Below are 15,426 nucleotides of genomic sequence, written 5' to 3'. Positions count from 1 at the left end.
TAGTGGCCTCTGAGGGGGGACAGGGGAGAAGTGGGGAGTGGGGAGAGCAAGGAGGAGGAACTGGGGCCCGGGGAAGGCTGCCGGCTCTCGGTGCAGCACAGCCCACAGTGGAGCCCGGGCTCCTGGGTAAGGAGCGGCCCAAGGGTCAGACACAGCAGGTCGTTAGCCCTCTGTGTCCGCAGCTGTGCCACCTTACTGCCTGTGGGGGTCCCATCTGCCTCATCTCGTTCCCATCCTGAGTGGTGGAGAGGAACCTCACCCCCACTTCACAGGTGAGGAGACGAAGGAGAGGCAGAGTTCCCCCTCCACCCCAAGGCTGCACAGCCAGAGGTGGCAGAGCCAGGACGGAAACCAGGTTCCAGTTTCAGGGACCACCACACCCCTGCACTGGGCCTGCCTGGGAGGTGGAGGCAGGCGGTCACTGCTCCAGACCTGGGCCAGTGCAGGGCAGGGCTGCCAGAGCCCCTGTCATTTCTGTGCTGGAATCACACCAGTGCCACCAGGGTGGATGAGGCCATCTCTCCGACCTCAGGGCTAACGAGAGCATGGGCCCATTGGCCGGGTATGAGCACAGAGCAGGCGCAAGCACAGAAGGGCCTCATCTGAGCCTTGCCCAGAACCAGCTCTTCCCAAACAGGAGCCCTGATTGCTCTAGGCCTGGCTCTGCCTGTTGTCCCCGGGGCTGTCAGGAGCCTCCCTCCAGGGTTGGATGCCCGTGGAGCAGTGAGGACCTGGGGCAGCCCTTCGGGGGATGCAAACCTGAGGGGCAGCCTAGGCTGTGTGGCCTTAGGCTGGACACTGTCCCTCTCTGAGCCTCTCAAATTTTTTCTCTGTGAAATGGGCTTTCAATGGTTCAACTGTATATTTACCAAGCACCTACAACAGGCCAGTCTGCGGAGCTTTTGACACACCAGTGAACAGAACAGACAAACGTCTCAGCCCTCATTAAGCTGACAGTCTAATGGGGTAGGTGGCACATAAACAAGAGATGAGTAAACGCCGCCCATGTTAGATAAGTACCGCAGGAACAAAAGGGAGAGAGAGCAGGAGGGAGGTGGAGGCAGGTGTCAGGGTGGGCCTCAGCAAAAGGCAAGATTCTAGCAAAGACACAAAGGAGGTGAGGGAGGGAGCCACACAGATACTTGTGGAGGATGGTTCCAAACTGAGGGAAAGGCAGGTGCAAAGGCCCTGAGGCAGGAGTGTGCTGCAGCAGATATTTGAGGAGCCAGAGGAAGGTCCACATGGCTGGAATAGCTTCCCCAGGGGAGACTGGGACAGAGAAGCAGTAGGTGGCAGAGCGTGTCGGACTTCGGGCTAGTAGAAAGATGGTGCTGAAAGCTGGGATGGCAGTGAGGAGACTGTGAATTAACACATGTCAAGCATTCAGTGCAACGCGGCACATAGTAAGTGCTCAATTAATAGGCAGTAAGACTATTACTGCGTATAACTGGATGATTTCTAATTCTTTTTGGGTGGCTGGGGGTGAATTAGGGCCCCACCTCTGTGGACAGGAGATGGATTTGAGTGACCCAACCTGTCCCCCAACCAGGCCGGAGGCTGCTCCCTCTCTCAGCCTCTAGAGAATTTTCCAAGGCCTCACTGGGCCTCGGGCCTTGGGAAGTTTGGGGAATAAGTGGGTGGGGTCACCATCACCACGGCATTAAATCAGACCCCGGTTCCGGAAGAAATCGCATCAAGAAGTTGTTAATACCTTTATTACGGGCTGAAATGTATTCACGATATTAAAAGACATCCCATTTCTGCCCCCCGTGTCACATCTGAGATGTAGCGTAGATAAATGATATATCACCACACAAGATCTACCGAAACCATTAGTAACCATGACATTTTGACGTCAGATTTTAAAAAATTCCTAAGTAATCTTTTTGATTTATGAAATGCTGTCTGGGTTCATCGAGAGAGATCTCAGATTTATCACCGCCTGGTTAGAATTATTAATGATTTTCAATTTGTAAATCTGAAGTCGAGAAAGTCTGTGGGCTCTGGGTGAAAGCTCCTGCCGACAGAGGCCCAGATTCCTCCAGCCAGAGTTCAGCCCACAGAGAGATGGGCCTTCTCTCCAGCATCCTGTACACTTGACATCATCTCCTAGCAAACCCGATCTGTCTGCAGCATGCAAAACCATAGGGGGATCAGCTGCAGGACCTGCTCGAGGCAGAAGAGCCATCCCACTTCACAGAGGGAGGGAGCCACACAGATACCCGTGGAAGATGGTTCCAAACTGAGGGAAAGGCAGGTGCCAGATGCCTACTCCCCTGCCTGTCATGCACACAGGTCTGGAAAGCGGCTCTAGCCGATTTGGGCAGAGGTGGTCAGGAGGGATGTAGCCCAGGGCAGCATACAGCGCCTGCCTTCCTTGGGTCTAACTCAGGCCTCAACTCAGCAGCAGGCCCCTCACACCACTGAGGAGCCTGGACCAGCCCCTCCTGGCCCAAGGCAGCAGGCACACAGCCTTGTTTACTGCAAAGCCCCCACACTACTACCATGAGTGTCCCTGGATGGGAGGCCACCTTGCCTGTTAGCCTCTTCACCTCCACCCACATCAAAGCCTCCATCCGCCCTCCAGTCTCAGAAACTACCCTGACCCAGGCTGGAGACAGAGAGCATCATTGTTGGGCCCCCTGGGTTCCCACGCAGACCCGACCCTGGCTCATCACCCCAGCTTCGGCCCCAAGCCACGCTGGACACAACCCCAAAGCCCATGGCTCTCACCAGGCTGAGTGTTAGATCACTTTTCCAAATACCAGGGTCCATGCCTCACCCCAGAGCGACAGAATCAGAACCAACTGGAGGCACCAATGCGCAGCTAAGCCTGAGAATCCAGCCCCTGCGTCACCACCTCTGGTCTCCTCTCCTCCGCTCTGGCCACCAGTGTCTCATTCAGGTGTCACCATTTCTCTCCAGGGCTGAGGAGGTCTCTCAGTCTCTGTCCTCACCTCTTCCAGTCCAGCCTCCCCATGACCATCCAAGTCCTCCTGACTGTGCCACTCCCCTGCTTACACCCTCTGTGGCTCCCACAGGCCCTGGGAAGAAAGTGACCTTCCTACTCAGGCCCACTGAGGCCTGGAGAGGGCCGGGGACTGCGTGAGGCCCTGCAGGGAGCCACCTGCAGGGCAGAGCCGGACCAGAGTCCCCCTCCCTGGCCCGGTCTCCAGGAATTTCTGCTCTCCAGCTTCCCCCACTGGACTCAGAGCCCGGCTCCAGAACCACTCTCCTACCTGAGCAGGGAGGAAGGTCGCTTGGGGTGGGGGCCTGGGGAGCAAGGTTCACCCACCACTTAATGGGGCTGCAGGGCAAGCCAGGTGCAAGTAGGGTGATAAAGCCTCAGTTTCATGATGCATAAAGTAGAAATTTGGAATTCCTGATCCCTGGAGTTCTACAGAAGCCAAGCCACACTCGCACAGTCAAACGCAGTGCCAGCGTGCAGGCAGCCCCCAGGAACATACAGCTGTTGTTGGCACCACGGATCCTGACGTGCCCTGGGCTGGGGAATGTGGTGAGGCCACGTCTGAAACCTGTTCTGCACTGGGTTCAAGTCTTTGTGCACCGTTTGCTGGCCCGCGACCTTGGCCTCTCTGGGCCTCAGTTTTCCCAGTCCTAGAGCCCATCCCTCCCACAGCCCGGTCGTGCCCAGCCACCTACTCCCACCCCTTTCCATGTGGACATGAGTTCAAAACCCCTCCTGCTGAGCGCCCCGGCTGTAGACCTCAGAGTGAACAACGCCCTAGCAGAGGAAAATACGAATTGGCCTTACTTTTTTCCTTGATCCATGATTCAAAGGGAAAATTGAAGCCATATTTCTACGGGGTTCAGAGGCTAGAAGGCAAATTTGCAATGAACGTCGGAGGACAGGTCCTGTAGCCCTGGCATTTTCTTCTGTTGCCGGTGAGGGTTCCAGGGCATTGGTGAGGCCAGGAGACCAAGGTAGGGAAGGGGGAAGACGGAGAGAGGGAGACCGAGGTGGGCCCCCCACACTGACATGGAAACGCAGACTTAGGGAACCAGGCCCAGGACAAAGGCTCCCTGTGGGGTAGAGGGGCTAGGCTCCAGAGAGGGGCCAGTGGTTCTGTGCCTGGGGCCTGGCACAGGTAGGCTCTCATTCAGCTCCTGAAGGAATGCATGCAGTAGAAAATGAACCCACATGGTCGCAGGCCACCGAGCGCCACGAGCCCCCATCATGACCTCATCTAGTCCTCCCATGCACCTGGGAGGGTAACACCATTGTTCCCATTTCACAGATGAGGAAGCCAAGGCTCACATCCAGCCTGAGGTCACAGAAAGCAGAAGAGCCAAGTGAGAGCTCTGACTCCAGGCACTGTGCTTAAGGTTTGGACCTCCAGCCTCACACCTAGCCAGAGGGGACGACCCAACCCCTGCCCCAGCTCACTGAGCACACAGTTTATCCAGCAGCACATCTGCAGTCACACTTGTTTGCTCACAAAACTCTTTATATGCACCTCCTCCCCCACCCTCCCACGTTCACACACATACTCACCCAAACACACACACATTCCTCCTGCCCACTGACCCTGACAGCCCCCTCCTCCAGCTCCTCCAGCTCCTCCAGCCTCCTGCACCCCACCAGGGCCTGGGTCCTGCCCTGTAGCCTCACTGGCACTGACTTGGATGGGCCTGGGCTGGTCTGCTTCCCTGGGCCAGGCTTCTGGGGCCCACAGAACTGCAGACCCACTCCCACCCCATCCTGCAGGGGCCTCTGGTGTCCTTAGCAGAACTGGCATCTCAGACCCCACTCACTGTGGGCCCGCAGCTGCTGTCACCTCCACAGCTCAGCCCTGGTCCCACCCGAGGTGCCAATCTCACTTCTGTGCTGGCTCTTCCCTTCCTGGAGATAATCCACGCTAGCAGGAAGTCTCCAGTCACAGCTGCCTGGCCTCAGGTTCCAGAGGAACTTGGGTGAGTTCTCTTCAGAGGCCAGCTGGAAAAACCACAAGGTCGGCCCACCCAGATGAGGCTGGAGGTGTGAATACAAGCTGTGCAGCTGTGGGACTTTCCTCAGAGACACCCAGTAAGCCAGGTTAGGGACAGATTCATGCAGACCCAGGGATCTGCCAGGCTGATGTGACAGATGGAAATGGGACAGGGGATTGTGGTAGGCAGAACTGGTTACAGCAGCAAGACTGATACAGGATTGGAAGTGGGGTGCTGCTGTAACAAATACCCAGAAAATGAGGACTTGGCTTTGGAATTGAGCTGTGGTCAAATGTTGGAAAAATTTTGAGATGCATAATAGAAAAAGCCTAGACTGCCTTGAACAGACTATTATAGAAAGCTGGAGGTACATACTCCTTGGTGAGAATACACAGGGAGATGAGGATGAGCGGTCAAGGGTCAGGGAGAGAAGGGAAGTGTAAAAGTTCTGGGTCAGGGGGTGACCAGGCCACGGTGTGGGTGCAATGGAGCAGAGATAGAGAATATCTGGGGGTGAGAGAATTAAGGACTAGGGATTGAGTAGAGGTTCGCATGGGCACTGAAGGTTCACATTGTGGTAGAGGAGCCAGAATGGAGAGACAGCTCATGAATAAGGGCTCCAGAAAACCAACCATGATGACGGTGCTGCTGATGGTGGTGGTGTTGGTGATGACGGTAGAGGTGGTGGTTATGATGGTACTAGTGATGATGGTGGTGATGGTGATCATGAATGTGGTGGTGATGATGGTGGTGATGGTAACGGTGGTGATGGTGATGATGGTAGTGGTGGTGGTTATGATGATGATGGTATTGATAGTGGTGATCATGATAGTGGTACTTGTAAGGCAATCTGCTTGAAAATTTGCCCAAGTCAATTACCCACAAAAGGTAAACTGTTCCCTCTCCACGGCAACCAGAAGTTTAGGTTCTGAGAATAGGGGCCTGGTCTACCTCCTGGGGGAGTTAAGACATCTTGGCACTTCTGGAATCACTCTGAATGCCCATCTCCTCCCCAGGTCTGCGTCAGGGCATCAGGCCAAACAAGGAATGAAGCTGGGATTTCCCCTAGTGGAGAAGACTTTGGGGCTCAGGTAAAGTCTGAATGGAGCCACAGGGAGGGGAGGGCTCTGTGGAGGCAGGAACTGCTCCAGGCCCCCTCGAGGACATCCATGATGGTGGGACCCTGAGTTGTGGCCTTGAGAACCGCAGAGAGGGCCCCCGCAGCGGGCTCTGCAGTTAGGGGGCCAGGCTGCCCGGGTGGGAGGCATGTCAAGGACCCCTGGTACAGTGGGTGATCTGATGATAGAGGTGCAGGCTTGAGGCCATGCCACACCACACAGCAGCAGTCACGCCATCGCCTGGCCAGAGAACCAGGACATCCGGTGTCCAGAACACCACACCCACCTGGGACTCTGTGGAGGCAGAGGGAGGCCCTGAATGACTGGGGCTGATGTTCAGGCACTGGCACCAGCCCCAGCCTCTGTTTCATTAGAAAAGTCAAGAAAAGGAATTGTTCTCGCCGCTCAGGGTTATAGGGTGAATGTATGTCATTTCAGTCAGAAACTGCCCACACTTCCTGAGGCCTTGTCAGGCCTTGCACTGTCTGGCCAGAGACCCACAGCACCCTTGGGAGGAGGGCTTCTGTTGGTGGCCGGCAGCCCTCAGCATCTCTTGGCTTGGAGACATGTCACTCCAATCTCTGCCTTGGTCTTCAGACGGCCCTCTCCTTGTGTATGTGTGTCTTTGTTTTCTCTTCTTTTAAGGATGCAAGTCAAATTGGATAAGAGCCCACCCTAATCCAGTCTGCCCTCATCTTAACTCGATTTTACCTGCAAGGCCCTACTTCCAAGTAAGGTCATAGTCACAAATTCTGGGGGTTACGACTTCACCCTCTCTTTGGGGGGGAACTAATTCAATCCAAAGCACAGGCCTCAGAGTTTCCATCTCCAGGAGAAGGTCAGCGACACCAGCTGGAGGGGGGTATTTTGCTCTCTGCTGCAACCTCAGTGCCTAGAATAAGCACCTGGCACACAGTAGGTGCTCAGCAAATATTACTGAGGAAGCAAATCAATCTCAAAGGGCCTTCCTATTCCCAGGACGGGAACACGCCCTTATACATGCCCCGTGGCAGACACATGGGCCATGCAACGCAAAGCCACACCCAGACCAACCGCCCCCCAAACACGCAGGCGCCCTCCTCTCTGGCACTCATGACACAACAGCGCAGTACCCTAACAGCCCCAAGTGACACCCGCTCAGAAGCGCACAGGAGTCACAGTCCCTGCGGGGCCGAGAGTGAGTCGTGGCAGGCTCGTGGGCTCCATAAAGCCCTCCGGAGGCTACTCCTCATGGTGGCAGGGTGCCAGTGATCGTCAGAGCATCAGACATCCGTTCGGCATTTGTGACCCACCAGGGGCTGGGAGACAATATTCTGGAAGTCCTCATTTTATCTTGTAGTCAGTGCTGAACACTTCAAAACTCTAATTTTGTTATAATGTGCGAGTTAAGCAGGTGCCAGTGGGCCAGGCGGGCGAAGTGAGGGAGGGGAGAAGCCTGCAGGGAGGGCAGAGGGCGGGGGTGGGGGAGGGCGGAGGGGCAGGGCCAGCCCAGCCCAAGGACTTGAAACAGCAGTGGGCTGCGGTCCATTTGGACAGGATGCAGAAAAAAGCTGCTCCTGTGGTTACAAATGTTTCCTCAAGGAGGTGCCTGGTTGGGTGCCCCAGCCATGCTGAACCAGGAGCATGATGGGTGAGCACCTACTGTATACAAGACCCTGGGTTCAGCAATGCATAAGCAAGACCTCATCCAGTCCTCATGCAGCCCTGTGAGGAACCATCCCCATTTTACAGATGAGAAAGCTAAGTCTCAGAGAGGAGAAGGATGCGCAGGTTATTGTGTGGTGCTGGACTCCAAAGGCCAGGCTCTTCCTGTTCATCCCACTGCTGCCACCTGGCTTGGCACACCCATTGCCAAGGGTGTGAGGGGAAACCTGGCTTTGGGACAGACTTACAAGCCTGTGTTAGAAATCCCTCTCCTTGGAATTTGACACAACATTGTAAAATGACTATAACTCAATTAAAAAATGAAGGAAGGAAGAAAGGAAGGAAGGAGAAAGAAACAAAGAAATCCCCCTCCACAAGGTCACCATCTACTGAGCCACCATCTAGCCCTAGACCACCCACTGTGGGTGTCTTGCAGGTGAAGGCAGAAAATCCTAGACTGAGCTTGAACACTGGTCTCAGTCAATGACACTGACCATAGACACATTTACATGCGTTGGAAAGTTCCAAAACCTCTGGCTCCCCTGGTCCTCACCACCCTGTGATGGTGACAAGGTCAGTATCCTTGACCCCTTGCCACAACTGAGGCTCAGAGAAGATGTGATGGTGGAGCAGTTAGGCTACCAGCTCGAAGTCGGGCTCATCAGGATTAACCCTGGCTGTGGAGCTTGGACAAGAAACTCCTCTTCTCTGAGCACGGTTTTCTCATATGCAAAATGGGGCTCATAAGTCCAAAGAGATGATATTCACCAAGGTCTCAGCCCAGAATCTGGCCATTGGAGTCATCACTGAGTCATTGGCTGCTGTTATTTCTCTTATTATCATTAGAGGAACATTTCCCAGAGTTTTCAGCAAATCAACATCTTGGAAGCTACTCCCATCCAGGTCTGGTTGAGGCCACGGGGGAACTAGCAAAATGTGGTCAATAACTTGAGACAGATGCGCTCCAGCGGTGAAGAATGCTCTGAATCTAGCCCGTGGGGACAGTCTCCCCCCGTGGGGGCTCATGGCTCTGACAGCCCAGCGTCCCGGCTCTGCTGCCTGAAAGAGACACAGGGCAGGTTAGCTCGGCCTTTTAAGGGAGATTTGAGTTTTTCTCTCAAAATTTTTAATTCATATGCCTGAATCTGACTGAGCAACTCGACTTTCACAAATTTATCCTATAGAGACGATCAGATGTGTCCCCAGTGAATTATGTCCAAGGATGTTTACAGAAGACTGCAGGTAAGAGGGATAAGCCACCTACGTCCACATCCATCGGCAGGAGATTAGCTCAGTGAGGACCCCTCGGCCATGGAGTACCATGACGCCAATCCCACAGACCGCCAAGCGTATAGGAAGAAAAAGACAAAAAAGCCCAGGATGAATTTCTTTAAAAAAAAAAAAAGGAAAATTGAAAAACAATATGTATAGAATGATGACATATACAAGACTCTGTGTGTGTGTGTGTGTGTGTGTGTGTGTGTGTGTGTGTGTGTGTGTAAAACAAGGACGCCAGGAGGGACTGTCTGTTTCTGGTCTGACATGTAAAGAGCTTAGGAATTGCCACTTCATCCAAACAACAAATAAAAAGCTGGACAACCTGAAAACAGCAACAACTCTTAGATCCAGCAGAAAAGTGAGGTAACAGGGCTAACTGCTGCCTCCCAAACTGGAGAGACAGGCAGGCGAATACAGAAAATCATAACTTACCAGATCCGAAACCTATGAGCAGAAACCTCCATAGGTTTTCTACATACAACATCAAAGCATGACCTGTGAAGGAAGTTATTGATAAGCTGGACTTCAGTAAAATTTAAAATTTCTGGTCTGATAAAGACAATGTCAAGAGGATGAAAAGGCAAGCCACAGACTGGGAGAAAATATTTGCAAAAGACATATCTGATAAAGGACGATTATCCAAAAAATACAAAAAAACTCTTAAAATTCAGCAATAAGAAAATGAACAACCTGATTAAAAAATGGACAAAAGACCTGAAAGGCAACCCACCAAAGAAGATTTACAGATGGCAAAGGGAGTGAAAAGATGTTCAACATCTTACGTCGTTGGGGAACTGAAAATTAAAACAACGAGATACCACAATTCACCTACCAGAATGGCCAAAATCCAGAACATTGACAACAGCAAATGCTGATGAGCATGTGGAGACACAGGAACTCTCATTCATCGCTGGTGGGAATGCAAAATGGCAGTCGTTTTGGAAGAGAGCTTGGCAGTTTCTTACAAAACAAAATACACTTTTACCATATGATCCGGCAATTGTGCTCCTTGGAATTTACTCAAAGGAGCTGAAAACTTATGTCCACACAGAAAGCTGCACATGGACGTTTACAGCAGCTTCGTTTAAAATTGCCAATACTTGGAAGCAGCCAAGATGCTCTTCATTAGATAAATGGATAAATAAACAGTGGTACAGCCAGACAAGGGAATATTATTCAACTCTAAAAAGAAATGAGATACCAAACCATGAAAAGACATGGAGGAAACTTCAATGCATATTAAGCATATTTTTGAGGGAGTAATTAGGTTTACTTATTTATTTAATGGAGGTATTGGGCATAGAACCCAGGACCTCATTCATGCTAAGCATGTGCTCTACCACTGAGCTATACCTTCCCCCTTCAATGCATACTACTAAGTAGATGAAGCCCACCTGAAAAGACTATATATAAATGATTCCAATTATATGGCTATCTGGAAAAGACAAAACTATGGAGACAGTAAAAGAATCTGCGGTTGCCAGGGGCTAGGGAAGAGAGAGGGCTGAATGGGCAGAGCACAGAAGATTTTTTAGGGCAGTGAAACTGTTCTGCATGATACTACCATGGTGGATGCATGTCATCGTGCATGTGTCCAAACCCACAGAAGGCCCAACACCAAGCGTGACCCTAATGGAAATGATGAACTTTGGGTGATAATGATGTGTCAGTGTAGGTTCACCAATTACAACAAAAGTACCACTGCAGTGTAAGACATAGGTAATGGGAGGTTGTGGGTGTGTTGGGGAGAGGGGGTGTATGGGAACTCTCTGTACTTTCCACTGAATTTTGCTATAAAAACTGCTCTAAAAAATTAAATCCATTGATTTTTAAGAAGTCAGGAGGCAGAAGGAAGGAAGGCAGGACAGGAGGGGAGACAGAGGGAGGGAGCAGGGAAGAAAGGAAAAAAGGGCTGCCTAACCTCACAGTCCCAGAGAGAGGACTTCGCTCCTCAGAAGGCAGTGCCTCATCTGGATGGGACTCTTTTTTGGGAAAGGCCAGACCCCTGGGCATGGCTCAGATGGAGAAAGTTTAGAGAAAGAGAAATTTGGAGGGACTTGGTATAAGTGAGTGGGAGTCTGGGCATTTGGATGCAGAAAATTACAAACCTTTATTGAAAGACACTAAACAAGATCTAAATAAGGAAGAGAGAGGCCCTGTTCATGGATTGAAAGACTCGGTATTGTAAAGATAGCTGTTCTTCTACTGTGATCCAAATCAAAATCCCAAGAGAATTCTTTTAATGGTCCTTGACAAACTGATTCTAAAATTTACACAGAAATATACACAAAAATGGCCAAAATCTTGCTGAAGCAGACCAAGGTGAGAGAACTTGCTCTCTAAGATATCTAAAGCCCAGATACTGAAGCCAGTGTGGTGCCAGCACAGAGGTAGACTTGTGGTTCAACAGCAGAAACAGAACCATACACATATGATGCATGACAGAGATAACATTGCAGAGGAACTTTCCAATAAATGATGTCGGGACAATTAGACTCCCTACCACACACCATACACCAAAAGCAGTAATTAAAAAGGAAAAAAAATTGCTTAATTATTAATTAAAATTAAGCATTGTGCTACTGTTTATGAAAATATCCTACAAATCAACAAGAAAAAGACAAACATACAAAAATAGGTAAGCGGCGTCAACAGGCACGTCACAGAAGTGAAAACTCAGATAATCAGTAAACACTTGTGAGACATGCAACCTCATTAGGAAACGTGGAGATTCACATTAAGGTCACAATGACACAGCATCATCAAACCACTAGGTTGGGAAAAAATTTTACACACCAAATGTTGACAGGGACGTGAAAGTGTAAAACAGCACAACCCCTTTGGAAAACAATTTGACTTTCCCTAGGAAAGTTTAAGAAAAGCGTATACCCGATGCCAGCAGTTCCACTCCAGAGAAACCACCGCATGTGTGGACCTGAGGGAGCAGAGCAGCACTCTCCCCAGGGGGCCACAGTGACCTTCCTGTGCCTCCACTTCCCCCAGGCCAGGCTGGGTGAGTTCATCTCCAAGGACCTTCCTGAGCCAGTGCTTGGGGGGAAGCGTTGATTCCCTACCCACCAATGGTTCTTCCTTCTTTAAGTGGCTTCCCCAAGGCTCCCCCAAATCCCCAACTTGCCCCACACCTTGGGGCAGCACAAGCCCACCGTTCTATGTTGCAAATTTACTTCCCCCTCTCTAACCTCTAGAGGAGGCATGGACCTCAGCCTAGACCCAAAGGCAATTTCCTCCCTCTTAGACCTCTACTTCTCCTCTATAAAATGGGGCAGTGACAATTCATGTCCCATAGGGTGTTTGGGAGGACTCAGCAGGGGCTGGGAGCAGTCACTCTCTGTCCTCAGGAGGCACCCCTCCCTTCTGTCTTACCCAGACCTCCACTTCCCCCATGGTCCCCCCTTCAATCTGTGCCTTTCTCCCACCTATTCAACTCACCTTGACAGAAGCCCTTGCCCATCTCCAGCCCATGAAGTTCTCTCCCTCCCTTCCCTAAGCTTCCAATCTATTGGCACATAACAAATATTTCCCAAGAGCTCACCATACAGAAGGTGTCATTTTTGGTGTTGGGAGAACTCTGGGGAACTCAACAGCCCCATTCCCCAATGGAGAGGTCACTCAGACAGGGGTGTGGAAGGAGAAAGGGAAGGAGATCATCCTGTAACCATCTTCCCCTCAGTAACCAGCATGGTGCCTGGCACATAGTAGGTGTTCAATGAACAATGGTTGAACATCTAACCAAACAACTGAGATGCATTCAGATCACCCACACTCAGGCATCTAGGCTGCTGTACGTGTGTTTTGGGGGACACGCACTTCTAAGCACACATGCATGTGCCCGTGAACCCTGACATGTTAAAACCACCTGCACACACAGCCAGTCCCAAAGCCTGGGCTGGCTCTAGCCAGCATCCTCACGCACATGAACGCTGCCACCAGCACAAAGCTCATTTATTTTGATTTATGAATATTAAAAAAATAAACCTGAGTGTCTTCCTGGGGATTCTGTGCTCCTGACACGGGTCCCCATGATATTGCTTTTCGCTCCTGGTTACCTGAAATTAGCAGAGTAATTCGGAATCTGCATCTTTATTTAAAAGAAAAAAACTGTAGATGCAGAATTATAAAAATTTAATATGCTCCCAGGAAAATGAAAAATGAGAGGTTGTGATCTCGTCTAACACTTTCAAATGTGTTTATTAATTCATGTTTTAAATCATAAGTTTCATTCGGTGAAAGCCATGCACAGCAATAAGCCCGTTTTAAAATATTAATGAATAAACAATATTTCTCTATTGAAATATAACATGCTTCTTTGAACAATGGACCACCAGTAATAAATCAAAACCAGGAGAAAATTGCATTTCATATTTAATACAAGTTGAACTCTGCCTTTTTATAAATGATATCTTTTTTGTTTAATTGGCGTCAGTTCAGATCTAGCAGATTGCTAATAAAATTCTGGATTTCCATATTTAATGATGCGTACACTTTCTGCTGAAATTTTACCAGGAAAAAAGGATCAGCCTTTTATTATCTCCTGAGATGGTGGTAAGAGGTGAAGCCAAGGCCTTAGTCCAGCCATGAGGGCTGAGAGGGAGCAGGTCAGAATAGGGGTATTGAAGAGGCCGAATCTCCCCCAGGACCCTCACTCAGCAGCTGACATCCCCTGGTTACCCCTCTGCTGACCAGAGGTAATCATTCCAGCCAGAGGAGCCAGAGACTAGACGTGCCCTTCTAGGCTGGGTCATGTGTAACAATAACACCAGTGAGAGGAGAACTCACCCCATCCCCCAGGCCAGGCACTGTGGGTGCATCAATTTATTCATCCTTACAACATCCCTACGAGGAAGGCAGGGACAGAGTCTCCCCATTTTACAGATGAGGAACCTGAGGCCACACGGAGAGGGCAGTGACGTGCCCAAGGTCACACACAGCAGGTAAGTGGCAGAATGTGGCCTGACTCTTCACACCACCTAATGCTGCTTTGAAGGAGAAGAGTCAGCCTGTGCAATGAGAACAGTGGCCTCAGCCCCTGTCACGCACAGGGCACATCACCTGTACCAACTGGCTTGATCTTCCCAACAATGCTGGGAAGCAGGTGCTCGGCAGCTACGGAAACTGAGGCCCTGGGAGGTTATAGGACTTGCCCGAGGACACATGGCCAGTGCCCGGCAGAGCCGGGATTCAGCCCCGGGTGGTCTCACTCGAGAGCCCAAACTCATGAATGCTAAGTCATGGTGCTTTCCTGGCCATGGGCACCCCAGAAGCCATGGGCATCTGTTTCCATCTCTCCGATGGGGCCAGTACCACTTGGCTGGCGGGGTGTGGCTCCTGGCAGAGTACTTAGTGAGTCATCAGGGCTGAGGGATGGGTGGGCTTCTGTCATGGGGCTGGGTCTCCAGGCTCGGCAGGGCCACACTGCCGGCTGTTTGTTGGCCTGAAGTGCCACTGGACAGAGCAGCTTTCCTGAGGGTGTCCCTGGGGTCCTGGGCCCCTGGGGAGAGAAACCAATGGCTCTGATGGGGGAAAAGACTGGCATCTGCCCCCTTCTCTGCCCAGTTCCCGCCTCAGGCTCACCAACAATGATCTTGCCCACCGTGATGAGAAAGAGACATTGACAAGACAGCCAGGCACAAAGGGTGAAAAATGTGGGTTTTCGTTTCAGAAACACCCAGATGCATGTTCTGTCTCCTTGTGTCTTTGGACAAGCAGCTTCAGCTTCCTCATCTGTAAAATGGAGAGGATGATAGGACTTTCCTCATGAGGCTGCCATGAGCATTTGAGGAGAAAGCCTGGGAACGGAGGGAGCTAGCCTCCACTGTGGCACCTCTGATGTTTCTGCTCACCATGCCGTCGGCCTTTGTGCATGCTCTTCCCCTTGCCTGGTCCTCCCTCCCCTGAGCCCATACCCCTCACCCACCTCATCTTCCTGATCCTCTTCCTTAGGTCTCTGCTTGGACATTCAGGAGGGGACAGAAAATACTACACAAGGGAGAAAGAAGCACCTGGCTCCATGGGAGGACACAGTGGTCTGGGCTCAGCCTTGAAACACAGGCATTCACCAGGGAGACAGTACAGAGGGATGTTCCAAGAAGAGAGAAGGAAGAAACAGGCTCAGGGATGTTAAGGCCTTCACCCAAGGTCACACAGCTGGGAGGAGGCGGTGCGAGGGTTCAAACTGTCCCTGGAGGTGAGACCTGCTCACACCCAGAGTGGGCTGTGTGGGCAGTGGGCTAAGCAGCATGGAGCCTGGGATTGGAGAGGTGCCTACAGGGCACAGGTGGACACGTATACAGAGCGGCCCCGGCCTTGTGCTCAGCACTGCATGTGCATCACGACAGCCACCGTCTCCAGTCTGTTTCCTCCATTAGTTGTGGTGCCAGGCCCAGCCTGGCAGGAGCAGAGGGCTCTTCCTGTCCCT

The sequence above is a fragment of the Vicugna pacos genome, chromosome 4, assembly GCF_048564905.1.
Source record: "Vicugna pacos chromosome 4, VicPac4, whole genome shotgun sequence".
Classification (NCBI taxonomy): Eukaryota; Metazoa; Chordata; class Mammalia; order Artiodactyla; family Camelidae; genus Vicugna; species Vicugna pacos.
Note: the sequence above shows the minus strand (reverse complement) of the source record.